General features: G+C 35.2%; 2 pseudogenes; one reads left to right on the forward strand and one right to left on the reverse strand.

The window, feature by feature from the left end:
* The first annotated feature begins 4046 nt into the window (after positions 1 to 4046).
* Positions 4047 to 7794, forward strand: LOC143582344 (protein DETOXIFICATION 40-like; annotated as a pseudogene).
* Positions 7795 to 8110: 316 nt separating this feature from the next.
* On the reverse strand, positions 8111 to 15565 carry LOC143582353 (heat shock 70 kDa protein 16-like; annotated as a pseudogene).
* Positions 15566 to 17010: the final 1445 nt, after the last annotated feature.

Consider the following 17010-nt stretch of genomic DNA (forward strand, 5'->3'; position numbering starts at 1 on the left):
TTTAACTTGAATAAACTTGAAACATGATTATTATTTTTACAATGTTGTCCTATAGGTTTTTTTTTAACTTTTTGAACTAAACATTCAATAATTAACTATAAAACAATTTCTCAGAATGTCATAAATTCTTTTTTAAAATAAATTGACAAAAGTACATATATCAGTTAACCATATATGAATAAAAATGGTTTCAGGTTTAAATCAAGGATCTTAGTTTTAACGATAAATGTCAAAACCTAAGCACCAACAACGAAAGAAAACGGTATATGTATTTCATATTATTTCCAATTATTAAAAATATTGATAATATTTGATACATTAAATAATAATAATTAAATAATAATAATATATTAATGATTGCAAAATATTGATATGATTAAAAAAATTCATATATCTTTTAAAACAACAATCATACAACATTAAAGCTAGTGAAGTCAGAATTTCATGATATCAAAGTTTGGATCCATCATACCAGAAAATGATGATAAATTTAGATTTGAGACTATGATAACTATGGAGACCAAATCGATTCAGACAGGGGAAACCAAAACAGTATGTAAGTCAATACAATGAACGCATACTTGGTCCATTCAATTTTCATGCATGTGTCTCGTAGTAATTGCCAGTGCAAACAACAAATTTTGTTGCCTTGTTGTAATCTTCTCCTTCCTTTTTATTTTTTTCATTTTTTTTCTCTGGAAGTAGTTCAAAAAAAAATAATAATAATAAAAATAATAATCTATTTAACACACGCCTCAAACCTCGACCGATGTGATGGCAATTAGGGCCGGTAATAGGGTACCTGCTACGACAAGATAAGACCTTTTAATCAAAAAAGTGTGTTATGCGATTTTTTTATTTTCTTAAATAATTGAAATTAGTAGACTAGACTACATCATTTTTCTTTATCGGTACATGAAACTAAAAACTGTCATGTGATCATGACATATAAAGTAGTTAAACGAATCGTATTCATGTTTAATACTTGTGTGAAGCGTGCTATTTCTAACCTGTTAAGATACGAATTGCCAGCCCTAATAGCAATTGATATAATACTTTCTTTTCCATCATTTATTGATGCTTTAGTTTAATTAGCCTATGAAAAAAGTCATGACTAATTTGTTTCATAGAATAAAGTTTAATAAAGTCTTTATTAAAAACAACTTAGATTGTCTTATGTAAATATTTTTTCTCCTAAAATAAAATCAATATTGTAAAATTAGGTTTCCAAGTCCGACTACTTCCCGAGTACTTGCTACAAGGTATGTCGTTGAGGGGAGTTTCTTTAATTCTACCTGGTTACTAAGAATCGATTAAAGGTGGTCAAACTCAGCCAGAATCGTATTTAGTCGGTGAACTTGGGCTGATTTTGGCTTTAAAAAAATAAAACATAACTCATATTTCTTTAATATTAAAAAATAAATATTATTTTTTTACTTAATAACTAACAATTTTTAAAATATTTATTATTTTAAATTGTATTTCTCTTATTTATATTGCTATTCACCTATTTTGTTATAAATATTAGTAAACTTATGATATTTGGCATATATATAATATCTAAAAATTAATTTTCTTTATATTTACCATGTTCGAGTACTTTCCGAGTACTCCCCGATTACTCCGAGTACACCCAACTCCCTAATCGATTTCCTAGGGTCCGCCTAGCGACTTTTGCAACCATGCCTAAAATCATTTCCCAATAGAAGTCGGCCCATCAAACACCAACTCTTCACAGCTTCAACTAGTAAAACCTAGCCTATGCTTTGTGTGATTGGAATGCTTCATAAGAATAGAAAAGTTATAATGTAAAAGGGAGACAAAAATGAAAAATATGAGAAGAATTTGTGGTAAAAAAAACTCTAAAAAATATTATAAAAGTCATAACTCAAAAAATAAATAAAAAATAAAAAGCAAACTAAAATGTTTCCCATGTCATTTTCGTTAAAAAAAAGTCTGACTAAAAGACACACCCGAGAAAAAAGATATAATGACAAAAATAAACAAAAATCACAATGATAAATAAAAAAGACAAAATAGATCGCAAAATAACACAATGTTGAATAATTTAACTCCATATCAAGAAAAAAAGATACAATGTCAAGGAAAAAAAATATAATCAATGATGAAAATAAACAAAAAGCACAATAATAAATAAAAAGACACAATAATATTTTTCCTCAACATTATATATATTTTTTTGTTTATTTTAGAACGAGGAAGACGGTCGAAAAGTTTTATGTTTTTACTTTTTCATTTTTACATTAAATTTTGAGTTATGATTTTTTTTATTAATTTTTTATTATTTTTTTGAGAGGTTTGTTTATACAAATTCTTCTTATCCTTCTCATTTTTTTCATTTTATAGAATAACCTGACCCTTCATAAGAATAATAATTAAGGATATCAATTAACGATATGAAGACTCTCGGTTTCATATATAAATCAAGGATCTTAGTTTTAACTACAAAAATAATTAGTTTAAGTATTTAACTTTGAAATATTAATTATTGTTTAAAAAAGGAAAAAAATAAAAAGAAATAGTAATTAATGTTGTAAGATATTATGATTTTGGCATTTAATTTTTAAGAAGTTTTTTTTTTTTTTTTTTTTTGCCAACAAGCTAGCGGTGGAGTGATAAGGGAGGGACTTGGTGTGTCATGTGACCCAAGTTTGATTTTTGTCGTTATCATTTAATTTCGGCGGCATCGGGTGATGATGAGAGACTAGGAGAGTATTCACTAGTTAGATCCTTGAACTGAACGAGTTTTATATCACCGCACTGTCATGCCATTAAGCGAGTGTTCACGGGCGTTGGCCTTATGCGAAGGTTTTCCCTGCATTGGAAGGCGAGTTTATCCCAATATGATAAATTTAGTCGGTAGCCCATTTGAAAGATTCGTTGAGCTTTAAAAAAATTAAGAAGTTTTAGGTTTGTATTTAGTATTTACCCGGAGAAAATTATTGTTTTTAGAATGGTACTTTCACTAGGATGATCTACATGTCTTTGGGTTGTGACTCACCTTATAGGCACTTGAAAATATATTGTGGCAACAAAGTTACATATACATTTAACATGAGACACCCTAGTGAGCAGGAATGGTGAAACCGCGCTTGTCTATATGACAACATTTTCTTTTCAAACTCACATGGCATAAGTTAGATTTACATGACCATGACACACTCTAGTAATCGAGTATGAGAGGTGAAACCGCTCGTGTCTATGCGTCAACATTTTTTTTACACTCACATGGCATAAGTTACATTTACATGACCGTGACAATTGACACACTCTAGTAATCGAGTATGAGAGGTGAAACTATTTATGTGTACATGACAACATTTTTTTCCACTGACTTAATCACATGATATAAGTTACATTTGCATGACCATAGCATACCCTAATAATGGAGTATGAGAGGCAAAGACACTCATGTCTATGTGTAACATGATATAAGTTACATTTGCATGACCATAGCATACCCTAATAATGGAGTATGAGAGGCAAAGAAACTCATGTCTATGTGTAACATTTTTTTCACGAGCATGCATCTACGTACCTACACCATTAAAGCAACACAATGCTTTCAATTTTACAATTTCTCCTTTATGAATGATAAAATGAAATATATGTTGTTGGTAGGAATTGAACTTACCACCTTGCTTTGCTTTTAAAACGCTTGTGGTTTAACAACTTAACTAGGATGAATTTACGTTAGCTCTCTCTTTTTCTTAATTGTTATAGATTCACGACCTTCTATTTTGTTTTATTTTTTTAACTACCCGTGTATCAAATGAGCTCTATCCTAGTAATCTAATGAGCTCTATCCTAGTAATCTAATAAGTAAACAATAAAAATGCATGACAAGTTGGCAACAGTCTAGAGATTTGCATTTAATGCAAAATATTGTATTAACTAATAAATCATCACGTTGGTTCACAATCTCCTGAAATTTAAAAACGTGATATCTAACTAAAAAAATACTAATGTTTATCTTTCTATATATATAATATAAGATCAGGATCCAATTATCTATTTTTACAAAAATGGAGTCCCGAACAAATGAACTTCATCATCCTCTCATAGAACCTGTTCAAGGCTGCTCAAGCTCACAGTCTGCCGCCAACCATGGCGGCGGCGTGGAGCTGGAGAGGAGGCTTTCGGACACCGAGACACCACTGATCAGGCGGCTTGCAGCAGCATCCAGGATTGAACTTAATCTAATGTATAAGTTGGCTGCACCAGCAGTGATGGTTTACTTGATCAACAACGCGATGTCCATCTCCACCCGAATCTTTTCGGGTCAACTTGGAAACATGGAACTTGCTGCAGCCTCCCTTGGTAACCAAGGGATTCAACTCTTTGCTTATGGCCTCTTGGTGAGTTTCTGAATTCTGGGGCGGTGGCGGATCCAAAAACTTTTGGTATCTGTGACGGAAATTGCTTAGCTAAAAACAAAAACGGGCGGGTAAAAAACAACAAATAACATGAACTAATTAATAAGTAGGTTTTTGTAATTACCTAATGCGTTCTTAAAAAAACACAAAGGTTATAATTTTAAAAAGTTATAATTGTTTAGAAATAAATGTTTATGCTGTAACGTATTTTTTTTCTTCTCTTTTTAGAACAAATACGGGAGAGAAAAAGAAAATAATAAAGTTTGTATGTGTATAATTTAAAGTATGGTAAAGAGCTAGGTTTAAACAAGTGCAACAAGAACAATTCAATAACATAAAAAAAACAACCTCCCAAGAATATAAGATAGCTTGTAAAACATTCAACTGTCTATACATGATTATTGATTTGATTGAGTGCTTATATACATGTAATTCTAGCTCGGAATGGGAAGTGCGGTGGAGACGCTATGCGGTCAAGCATTTGGCGCACGAAAATACGATATGCTTGGAGTATACCTTCAAAGATCCGCGATTGTTCTCTTAGTAACATCCATGCCAATCACTATAATATATGTATTTTCTAGACCGATTTTAATATCACTTGGCCAATCACCAACAATGGCATCTGCCGCAGCACTATTTGTCTACGGTCTCATTCCTCAAATATTCGCGTATGCATTCAACTTCCCTATACAAAAGTTCCTTCAAGCTCAAAGTATTGTGGCACCAAGTGCATATATTTCAGCTGGAACCTTGGTTGTGCACATAATACTTTCTTGGATCATGGTGTATAAGTTAGGGTTGGGCTTGTTAGGTGCTTCATTGACCCTAAGTTTGTCATGGTGGATTATAGTGGTTGGACAATTTGTATACATCATGACGAGCGATAGGTGTAAGCTGACGTGGGCCGGATTCAACATGAAGGCGTTTGGTGGACTTGGGGAGTTTGTAAAGTTGTCGAGTGGCTCCGCGGTAATGTTATGCTTGGAGACATGGTATTTTCAGATATTGGTGTTGATTGCAGGGTTACTTGAGAACCTTGAGCTTGCATTGGATGCACTTTCGGTTTGGTAAGAGTTTTGGACCATTTTTATTAGTCCGGCCCATAAAACTTACATTAGTAAGGATCAAGTGGGCCGATGGGCCCGAATCTTTAACAACTTATTACATTCCACTGATGAGTTAGACTGGTTGAATTGTCCAACTAGAACTTTATTCGTGTAAAAAACATAACCCTTATCCGCACGCACTTAAAATTGTGTGACCCAAACACAACCCGATTAACCCATTTACCTAAACTTTTCAAATGAGTTGGTGGATGATAACCAAGTTGTAAAGGTGTTAATTGAGCTGGTGGGTTGTAAAAGAATGAGTTACACGGGTTATAAACGGGTTAACGGGTTAATGGGTCGACCTTTTTAACCAAACAAGTTAAACATGCCAACCTTAACCATAGTTGTCAATAGCAAATAGCGGTAAATAGCGACGGGTCACCTATATGCTACGTAGCAAATAGCGGTAAATAGTGACCGCTATTTTATATTTAGCGATAAAGAGGTAGAAAATTTTTAAGCAAATAATTAGGGTTTATATTCACAAAATACGCTTTTTACGATGGAATTTGTGGAACGTGCAGCTGTTTGGTTGATAAGCAAGCCTAAAAAATAGGTTACTACAATTTTTTATATTAAAAAATAAAATAAAAAAAAACCCCTAAATACTGCTATATCATGCTAAATGACCGATAGTTAGTATATAGCGACCTATAGCCGCATCGCTACGTAGCGCGCTATAGCAACCGCTATCACCGCTATTGACAACTATGACCTTAACATGACTCGTTTAATTAATCAGGTCAACCCGACAGCCCACCTGATTTCACTTGATTAATCATCTTCATTTCGTCAAGAAACCCATTGGTGCATCAATTTTTGTTCTAGAGCGAACATTGTCTTTCATATTTATTATTGCAATAAAAGATTTTTCTTGGCATTAACTTTATTATTTGTTAATAACTTTATGCAGCTCGGGTGTCGATGGGCCATTGTTCATGATCTCAGTTGGATTCAATGCAGCTGCTAGGTGAGTTTTCAAATGCATTAGACTCAAAAGACACTTGATTATAGGTGTCAGGGGTTGGTTATGGGCTTAACAGAACTAAAACTCTATTGTTTGATTTTTGAAATCTATTTGGTTCTGGGCATGAAATTCTTGGGCCCAAAATAATGAATTTGGTCATAATCTTTTTGTCAACTAATAATCAATTGATTGTTATACATTTATTATTATACATTTGGGCTACACTATTTATTAAACGTCTATAAATTACTCAAAATTCAAAATTAATAATGAAAATCCCTAAATTCCGTTCGACCTTTTCAATTATGACTACATGCAAAACCGAAACTGAACTAAAAATACGGTTTTTATGAAAACATAAAGCCATAAAGCCAACCATTGATTTTTGTTAGGTTAGATTATTTCGTTTTGTTTTTTCGGTTTTATGCACATATAACACCGTGCAGTTGACATACCTTTTGTTTTATAAACAGTGTTAGGGTTGGAAACGAGCTTGGAGCAGGAAACCCTAAAGCCGCAGCCTTTTCAGTGGTAACAGTTACTACGGTCTCATTTCTATTCGCACTAGTTGAAGCGATGATTGTTTTGTCGTTGCGACATGTCATTAGCTACGCGTTCACTGGTGGTGAAACTGTTGCAAATGCAGTCTCTGATCTTTGCCCACTATTGGCCACCAACATCATTCTTAACGGCATACAACCAGTTTTATCAGGTATTTAATTAACCTTTTCGAGTAAACATATACATATGTATGTATCATTGTGTCAACCAATTAATATTGACATGATGGATGAATTGAAGGTGTGGCTGTCGGGTGTGGATGGCAAGCTTATGTAGCATATGTGAACGTCGGATGCTATTACATTGTAGGCATTCCCCTCGGGTTTCTTCTTGGCTTTCATTTCAAACCGGAGTCAAGGTAGCGTTTACTATCATATATATGGTTAACTAATAAATACAAGTTTACTTTTAGGCTCGTTTAAACCATGGGTCGACTCAAGCTGATCTTGAGTAGCTCACGGTCAGCTTGGCTGGTTTACACACCTGGCAAAACTGACATATGGTTCACTGCATCATCATAGGGAATATGGTCTGGAATGATTGGAGGAACCGCGATGCAAACCTTTATTTTACTATGGTCAACATTTCGTACAGACTGGAAAAAAGAGGTACTATACTATTATGAATGAAATTAAAAGTTTTTGTATTTAGCAGAAAACAACAAACTTTTAGTGGGAATTGTAAAATTCAGGTGGAAAAAACTAACAGACGTTTGGAAAAACCAGAAGCAAACAAAGAGACCCTTTTGAAGGAATGAACTACCGAAGTCGAAGACAATATTCTGATTAGTCAACGAATTATTTAAATTTGGATCCAATCTTTCAGGCACATCAATGACTGAATCGCAATTTGTACGAATTATTATATTAGTGATGATGTTTCCAAATTCCAATAAATATGAAGCATTAATATTTTACTCAAAAGAGCCATAATTAAAATTCAAAATTATAGTTAAAAAAACATATATGTATACAAAGTACTGGCAAAGAAATGATGCAGCGTCAAGTTTCAAAACAGAAATTAAAGATCATGAAAGCATTAGGGAGCATTTGATTCCATCAATCTACAAAGATTTACTTACGTACCTGACAATCATTGTGTGGGTCCCTTTGGTCCGAGCTCACGGATTGGCCAACTTGGTCAATGTCCATTAATTGGTCCCTTTGGTTCGAGTCGCTTGGTTGATCAACTTGGTCCATGTCCATAGGCTGGCCCCTTTGGTCTGAGTCCACAGGCTGGTCCCTTTAGTCAGAATCCACGAGCTGGTTCCTTTCGTCCGAGTCCTTGGGTTCCTCATGCCTTTGGAATGATTGTTTGGATCCAGTTATGCTTTTGCATTTTCTGCAGAAAATGACTCCATAAGTATCAAATTATAGAGGTGCAAAATCGGATTCTTGGCCCAAACTGATTTGGGTTGAGTCAACAAAAGTTAAAACCAGGTTCTAGACAAACCGGGTCAGGTTGGAACCTGTTTTTTGGAAGAAAAATTCTAGTTTTACGGTTTGAACCAGGTTTTTCCTGGTTTTTGTTGAGTTTGAGCGGCTTTTGACCCTTTTAACGGTTATTTTGGTAGAGATAAGTTGTAAGCTGAAAACAATTCTACACAAATCTTAATATATGTAGGATGATAAAAATTAGCTTTTTATAAAAAATAATCATAAACGAGATTTCATAACCTGACATGATATTCAAGCCAATAATAATGCTGGAACTGAACCAAAATTTTACTTGAATTTTTAAATCCTAATTAGAAAAGGGTCAATTAAAAGTAACTAACCTCTCAACTTTGTTTCTAAGGTGATCAACGTAAGTGTTCAATTTATTTGGAGACAACTGATTTTTAGAAAGCGCAGTAATAAGCCAGTGTTGCGTTTCCAAACATACTTTTGTAACCTGTCAGAAAGAGTGCGGATTAGTTATTACTGACATCATAATAATACTCAAAACATTCCTCCTTCATAACACCATTTTACCTTGTCTTTCATGTCAGCTGGAAGTGACTCAGCATGTGAAATGTGTGCTGCAATACAGGCTTCCAAAGCTTTTATTGCTTCAATCTTAACATTTTCAAAGTCCACGGATAGGTCCTTTAGGTCTGACTCTATGGTTTGGTCCTGTTTTTTGAAATCCACGGGTTTCTCATGTCTTGAAAATGAAGACTTGGGCCTCATCATGCTTTTGCATTCCCTGAATAAATGACAGCATTAGTAGCGAGTGACGTGAAATGCAGATGATTTGCAGTCTCTAAAGAGACTATCAGCTCAAAGCAAGTTCACACAATTCTTAGTATATAGGATGATGAAAATGACAAAATATATGTTTCCTATGTAAAACACAGGAACCATATTCATGGTCGAGCTCAACCAATAATTTTACTTGAGCTGTGGTAAATAAAGATAGATATTATATTATTAGTATTGCATAATTAGAGTTTATTTGTATTTAACCCAATACGCAGAATAGGTTTCTCTATGCTCCATTCTAATTACAGTATTCAGTTCACATTACCCAAGATCGCATACAATCAATCCTAAACAGAAAAAAATCGATTAAAACGAACCTCTCAACGATTTGTACAACATGAATGATTTCAGTTGACAGGGTATTTGGAGATGAATGCTTTTGAAAGTTATCATTATACCACCACTGAGCCTTACTACAAACATTTTTAACCTGCCGGAAAGAGTGTGAGTTAATACTTAACATTCTCTCTTTTAACTGCATTGTATGCTATCCATTGAATGAAGGTTTTTGTAAAGTATGAGCTATATCATACCTTCTGTTTCTGGTCAGATGGCAGTGACTCAGCAAGCAGGCAATACTTTGCAATACAATCTAGCAGAGGTTTTGCTGCTATCAGCATAGCATTTTCCGAATCCACGGGCTGGTCTGGTTCTGCGGTTTGGCTACTTTGGTCTGAGTCCACAGGTTCCTCATGTGAAGATTTGGATTTGATTATTCTTTTGCAATTGCTGAAAAAATGGCAGAATAAGTAGAAAGTTGTGTCAAAAGCAAGCAAATGATTGGCAGTTTCTAAAGTCACGAGTTATCAGCTAACAGAACCAACTTCCAATGGGTTTGATTGAACCCTCTACTTTGAAACCAGTTTGAAGTTTGAACCTGGTTTTAAACCGGTCAAACCTGATCCTTTCCCTTCAAAAGCCGGGTCGGCTCATGGCTCGCTCGATTAACTCGTTTAATTTAAACCCCAAATTTTAATAAAAATAATAACAATATAAAAAATACTGAAACAAAACAATAATACTACATATAATATTTAATTAAATCTGTCTCTCGATCTTTAAAAAGCTGAAAAATTAAAACAAAATAATACATATAATGTTATAAATAAATGAAGTTCAAAAAATTTAAAACACCGGCTTGACGAGCCACGAGCTGGCTCAAGCTTTTTATGGCCGAGCTGGACCTTTCAGCTTGTTAAAACAAACAAGTCGAGCCCGCTCCTTTAAGTTCCGACAATTTACTTGAGCTGTAGCTGATTCAGTTGTATTATTCAAGATCAAACACAATCAATCTTAAATCAGAAAAGATTCAATTATACTAACCTCTCAAAAATGTCTATAACACGATAAATTTCAGATGACTTCGTTTGAGAGAAATTGTTAGCCCACTGCTCAGCCACAGTGCATTGCCCTTTGACCTGCCAGAAAGTGAGTGAGTTACTTTGACAGTGAAAGACTGATCATATCATAATAAAAAGTAACTTAAAACCTTCTCTTTCTTATCAGCTTGCAGTGAATCAGCATTCGAACGATATTTTTCAATACAACTTTGCAGAGCTTTTCTTGCTTTTGTTAGAGCATTTTCCTCATTGTATTTATTTTCAATAGGTTCTAATAACTACAAAAACAAAACAATGTTACATACAGAAGTTAACAACTTAAAGTAGCATTTTCATAGACACCTTTTTGAGATGTTCAAGTCTTCCAGTATAGTCTTGTTCAGATTCATCATCACTGTCTTCATATAACCAGTCTTCGGTTTCTTGAAGTTTGCTAGTGATTACCTCCTTATCTGAATCTGTGGCAAAGCTTTTGTAGGCACCAGAAAGCTAAATTACACAAATTCTGTCAGTTTATGTGCAACCCAAGATATCAAACAACGACTTTAAGGGGGTGCTAGGGATTCCATTTTGGAGCCTACTTTTTCACTTTTATCATCATCATCATCATCATCATCATCATCGTACTCAATAAATCCCACTACGGCCGATATTCTTAGCTATTATTAATAAGGGTAATTTAATATATCTTCTAAAAATTGATTTAGCTAGTAACAGAACACTTCTTGATTTTTGTGCATATGGAATGTTCTCCCAGAATTCTATTGCGTCTTCCTGGTCGTTTTTTTTTATTTGGAATTGTTGATTTAAAATCTCGAATAGCAAAGCTATGGTAGGGTCTAAGGAGGGTAAAAAATGTAAGCAGCCTTACCTCTACTCCGTAGGAATAGAGAGGCTGCTTCCGGTGAGACCCCCAGTTTGATAGTAGTTTTGCATCAAGCCTTGGGCATAAAGCACATAACACACAACCATTGAGACACCAGCTGATTGGTGCATGCACCCTTGTCTTTCGGCCATCATTGCCACCACATGATGCCTGATTAACCTTCCGCCACTTTTAACGTTATTTTCACGAAATTAGTAAAATAACGTCAAAATTAGTGCAATTTTACTTTTGCCCACTCATGGGCCCACACATATCCATTATATGTGCGCACCACAAGCAGGTATAAGGTGTTTGACATTGAAAAGTTGAGTGGGGAAAGCAAGATTTTTGGTAGTGAAAGTTGGAAAAGTTCCAAAAATCACAACATTGTGACTTTTCTAACTTTTGCCAAAAGTAAAAAGAGGCTCCAAAAAGGAATCCCAAACACCATAAGTGGTTATTCTAACTAGGCCTTGCAAACAAGGTGGGGATGTGGGTCAAACAGGTTCGCGCCATTGGTCAAAATAGATTCAGGTGAGAATGGTTCTAGTCAGTATGGTTCTAAGCAAAATAGGTTCATGCCAAAACTGGTCGTTATTTTAAAAAAAAAAACATCAATTTGGTTCGGGTCAAAACGAGTTCTGGCCAAAATCAAGTCGGGTTGAAATTAGTTGTTTAAAAAAAATACCAAAATATGTTCACTACTTCACCCGCTATATTTTTTTATGGTGGCTAGTGGTGGTTGGGACGATAACAAGGTGGTGTTGAAAGTGGTGTCAGCAATTGTGATGTTAGATCAGTGGAAATGCCGAATGTGTCGGCGGCAAATAGAGCACCTCACAACGCGTCTTCACAAACCAAGAACTACGATGGCGTCAGCGACAATGAGTAGGTGGCAGAAACAAAGTATAGTCATGGGGTGGTGTTAACCCACTTGGACCCTTTTAAGTTGACAAGTTTCATAATGGTTACCTGATTGAGCCGTTGACTAATTTAAGTAGACCCATATTGACCCATTGACTTATTTGAGATGGCCCAAATGAGCCCATATATAATTTTCTTTTGCCCAAATCAACCCATAATTCTGATAAAACAAGTACCTTGCTACGAGTGTCATAGACAAACGACTCAAGTGTGTTTCTTTGATCCTTAATTTCCTCCACCTTTATGTCTTGTTCTGTCAAGATTCTTTCTTTCTCTCTAGCGTCAACTAGTTCATCATTTGTTAATGAGACATCTAAATTCTCAGAAACCGAGAGACGATTGCTGGGAGTAAACATCTTCAATTGATTAGAATAAATACTCCCACCAGAATAGTGTTTATCTTCTAAGAGCTGAAACCACAAACACAGTTACATCATTATCATCATCATCATCGTACTCAGTATATCCCACCAATAGCAAAGCAATGGTAGGGTCTGAGGAGGGTAAGATGTAGACAGCCTTACCTCTACCCCGTAGGAATAGAGAGGCTGCTTCCGGTGAGACCCCCGGCTCGATAGTAATTTCGGATCAAGCCTTGGACTAAGGCACATAACACTCAACCATCGGGACCCCCGGCTCGATAGTAATTTCGGATCAAGCCTTGGACTAAGGCACATAACACTCAACCATCGGGACCCCGGCCGATTGGTGCATGTACCCTTGTCTTTCGACTATCAACGCCACCACATGATGCTTGATTAACCTTCCGCCACTTTTAACGTTATTTTCACGAGATTAGTAAAATAACGTCCAAATTAGTGCAATTTCACTTTTGCCCATCCGAGGGTTCACACATATATACCTTATATGCGTGGACCGAAAGCAGGGCGCTCACAAACACAGTTACGAATTTATATAATAGTGATTTTAACGAACCCATGTTTGACACCAGTGTAATATTAAGCAACGCTTACTTTTGCTGAATCTAAATCGACAATTCCTTGGTGGTTAAGCTTCACTTTAAATTTGACTTTAACTTCTTCTGCATCAGACCGTTCAGACGAGCCAATCTAAAGAAACATTTAACAATTATCTCAAGGTATGAATGGGCAATGCAATTTTATAACATGCCAAGGCCAATAGACGATCAGAATGTTCAATGAAGATGTTTGACGAGAAGTCTGTTTATATTATAACCAAACAAACATGAAAAAATAAATCTGTTTGCATAGTTAAACGAACAAGAACACATGTCTTGTTTGTTCACTTATCTTTTTTTACATTTATTCATGTTCATTCATTTACGTTGTTCGTTTACGTTCATATATGTTCAGTTGTTTGCATATCCATTAATATTTTATTATAGGTCCATTACAGTTTATTAGAGTTTTATGAAATTAAAATATTTATAGGTCCAGTATATAGATTTTAATGCATCTATGCTAAGTTAAGTTCGTTCGTTTAAGTTCGTGAACTCTTTGTTTATACTATTAACGAACAAACATGAGCAAATACGAGCACGCTCATTTTCTCAACGAACAATACGAACAAGAACTTTGTTCATTTAATTGTTCGTCTTCAGTCATTTGTTCGGTTAAAGTTTGTCGAATGAACACAGGCATTCCCCATCCGAGTTCGTTCGGTTCGTTTACAAGCCTAAGCATGCTTGAGCACAAAAATATGAAATTCTTACCCCGAAATGACCAATTATATGTGAAATTCCTGCAGGGAAAGCTTTCCATTTTCTGTATGCCACTTGAAGATAAAATGGAATCTTTCCTGAATGATTCAATATCTTCTGATTTGGAAATGAACAGCCTTTTCGGAAAACCATAATTTCTCCTTGTGGTGAAGGAATTACTATCGAGTATGGAAACGAATCTTCAACCTACAAAAATAATATGCACAGTTATACAAAAATAAGCATACCCAATAATTGGCAAAAAGAATGCAATAGTGTAAAGGACTTAAGGAAAACCTTATAGTCACGAACTTGGAGATTTGGGCTAAGCATTGCACAACAAAGAGCACATCCTCTAGCAACACATTCACTAGCATTTAGTGTTCTCGTTGGTTCTTTCTCGAAAACTGAAGCTAAAACCCTCGTTATAGCTGGTATGCGGGACCCAGAACCAACAAGCTCAATAGTAAACAACTTATCAACAGTTACACGAGAGTCCTTTAAAGCCCTATTGCAACAAACTATAATCCTTTCCAACAGATTAGATGACAGACTCTCAAACTCTTCTCTGGTTATTATTCCTCTCACATCTGTGTCACCAATCAGACACTCAATACTCAATGGTGCTTTTGTATTGGCACTCAAAACTTTCTTCACTTTCTCACATGATGCCATAAGCCTTATAGAAGCACGTGTGTTCGAATACACATCGATTTTGTGTTTTTCATTAAACTGTGCTGCAAAATACTTGAATAAAATTTCATCAAAGTCTCCACCTCCCAAATTCTGATCAAAAGAATGAGACAGTATTGTCATTGTCCCTTGTTCAAAATCCGCAACCGTCACCTGAGTGTCACAGTGTCCAATGTCCACGAACATGACAATAGTTGGTCTCGAGTTAGACAAATCAGTCTTGTACATACCATAACCTAATGCTATGGCAGTACCATCATGAATCAACCTCAAAGGGTTTAAACCAGCAATATGTGCAGCATCAAGGTACATACGCCTTTGTAAGTCAGAAAAGTAAGACGGGATCCCAATCACACAGTCGAAAACACTCGATTCAAGACTTTTCTCGGCTGTTTGTTTCAAATGTTTGAGCAACATCCCCAAAATCTCCACTGGTGTAAACAACCATTTGATCTTTAAGTACTCTAGCTCGATCAAAATACCACCGCGTGGGCCTTCAATAGTCATGAATGGTAGCAGTTTAAGATCTTCCTCAACTTCCTTATACGCCTTTCCAATCAACCTCTTAATATGAGAAATAGTTGATTTTGGATTTGTAGTAGCAAATGCAGCCCCTGCAGAACCCAAAAACCTTTGCTTATCACCAAATGACACCACAGCAGGCGTCTCACGGTTTGATTCATCATTCAACAACACGTCAACACCACCACGCTTTTCAGCAGCAATAACACAGCTTTCGTTCCCAATATCAAATCCTATCACACTCATCTCTAAAATCTCCTAAAAAATCACCTAATTATTCAAACAAAATAATCAGTTCATGCATAAAATCAGATAATTCAGTAACAATTAAAGCATGAAAACGTATAGAATCATCATTCAACAGTATATCAACACAACCACGTTTTCAACGGCAGTAACAAAGCTATCGATTTGGTTAGGGATGCTCTTTTTGACATATTTAGGCACACCGAGACATCTGTTAAAAAAGAAGCACCTATGAATTTATTAAACGACCCGTTGAAAGGAAGATCAACACTCAGACCAGCTGACATTTTGGACTTTGGATGGATGGGAGGAAAAACACGCATGTGTGGGTCGTACAGGGGTAGTGTATTCATCAAAGGCCAAGTCGCCTGAGAAAGCATGCAAAGTGACCAAACACGAGAAAGCAAGCCTTGACAACCAACACGTATTTATACCATTAGCATTTGATACTTTTGGCTTCTTGCACTTGAGGCTGTGGAGCTACTTAGCGGAGTCCAACAGGTGATGCATAGTAGTGCTATGACGGCATGATTTATAAACGTAGTTTTCAAACCTTATCTATCAGTCTCGTTTGTAAAATGTCTAACAAAAATGGCAAGTAAGTTTTAACAAATTCCGTACGGATTACGAGCCCTAATTAATTCTCTACCAGTACCTAATTATTAATTTATTAAAGCAAGTAATCAGTTCATATACATGATTGAGTAACAAATAAAGCGCGAAAACAAACAGTATAGAATGATGACGATGTTAGCGTGTAATGTAAGCTTGCGAAGAAGATGTACCTGCTTGAAATGAAATGAGCCGTCAACTGTGCGTTTGAGATTTGACGAACGAACGAGTGGAAGATGAAATGTCAATTTATTGATCAAGTAGGAACCGAAGTCCAAGAGTCGTCGGAGACTTCGTCGTTGTGTGTAGTATGCAGATGCTTAACTTTATTATTATTATTATTATTATTATTATTATTATTATGGGTTAGGTTAGAAGTTTGAGATTACTAAAATGGCTAGAAAGAGGGTTAGTCTAACACTCTAATATCAAAACTCATCTACTTTAATCTCAAAACTCATTTACATTAATTTTAAACACTTACTTACATAAAACCCAATTATATCTTCACTCATCTCTTACAACCACCACCACTCCACCGCCCACCGCCACCACAACCGTCACCCACCGCCACCATCACGCCGAAAAGTTCGAAAAACACAATGGAAAAAAATACTATAAAAAAAACACAATGTAAAAAACACAATAAAAAGAAAACACATTGAAAAATAATATTTTATAACACAATTTTGTAAGACACAATTTGTAAAAAATCGACTAATTTTTTTTTAATTTTTATATTACAATATGGTACTCATATAAAAGATAAAAAGACACTCGTTATTATGGTGAATTTGTTTTTAAAAAAAAACGTCGTAAAAAAAGTTACTGACGTTTTAAAATGATG

Source organism: Bidens hawaiensis, unplaced genomic scaffold (assembly GCF_021521415.1).
Source record: "Bidens hawaiensis isolate Kalapana, Puna unplaced genomic scaffold, B.hawaiensis_p1.1 tig00031533_1, whole genome shotgun sequence".
Classification (NCBI taxonomy): Eukaryota; Viridiplantae; Streptophyta; class Magnoliopsida; order Asterales; family Asteraceae; genus Bidens; species Bidens hawaiensis.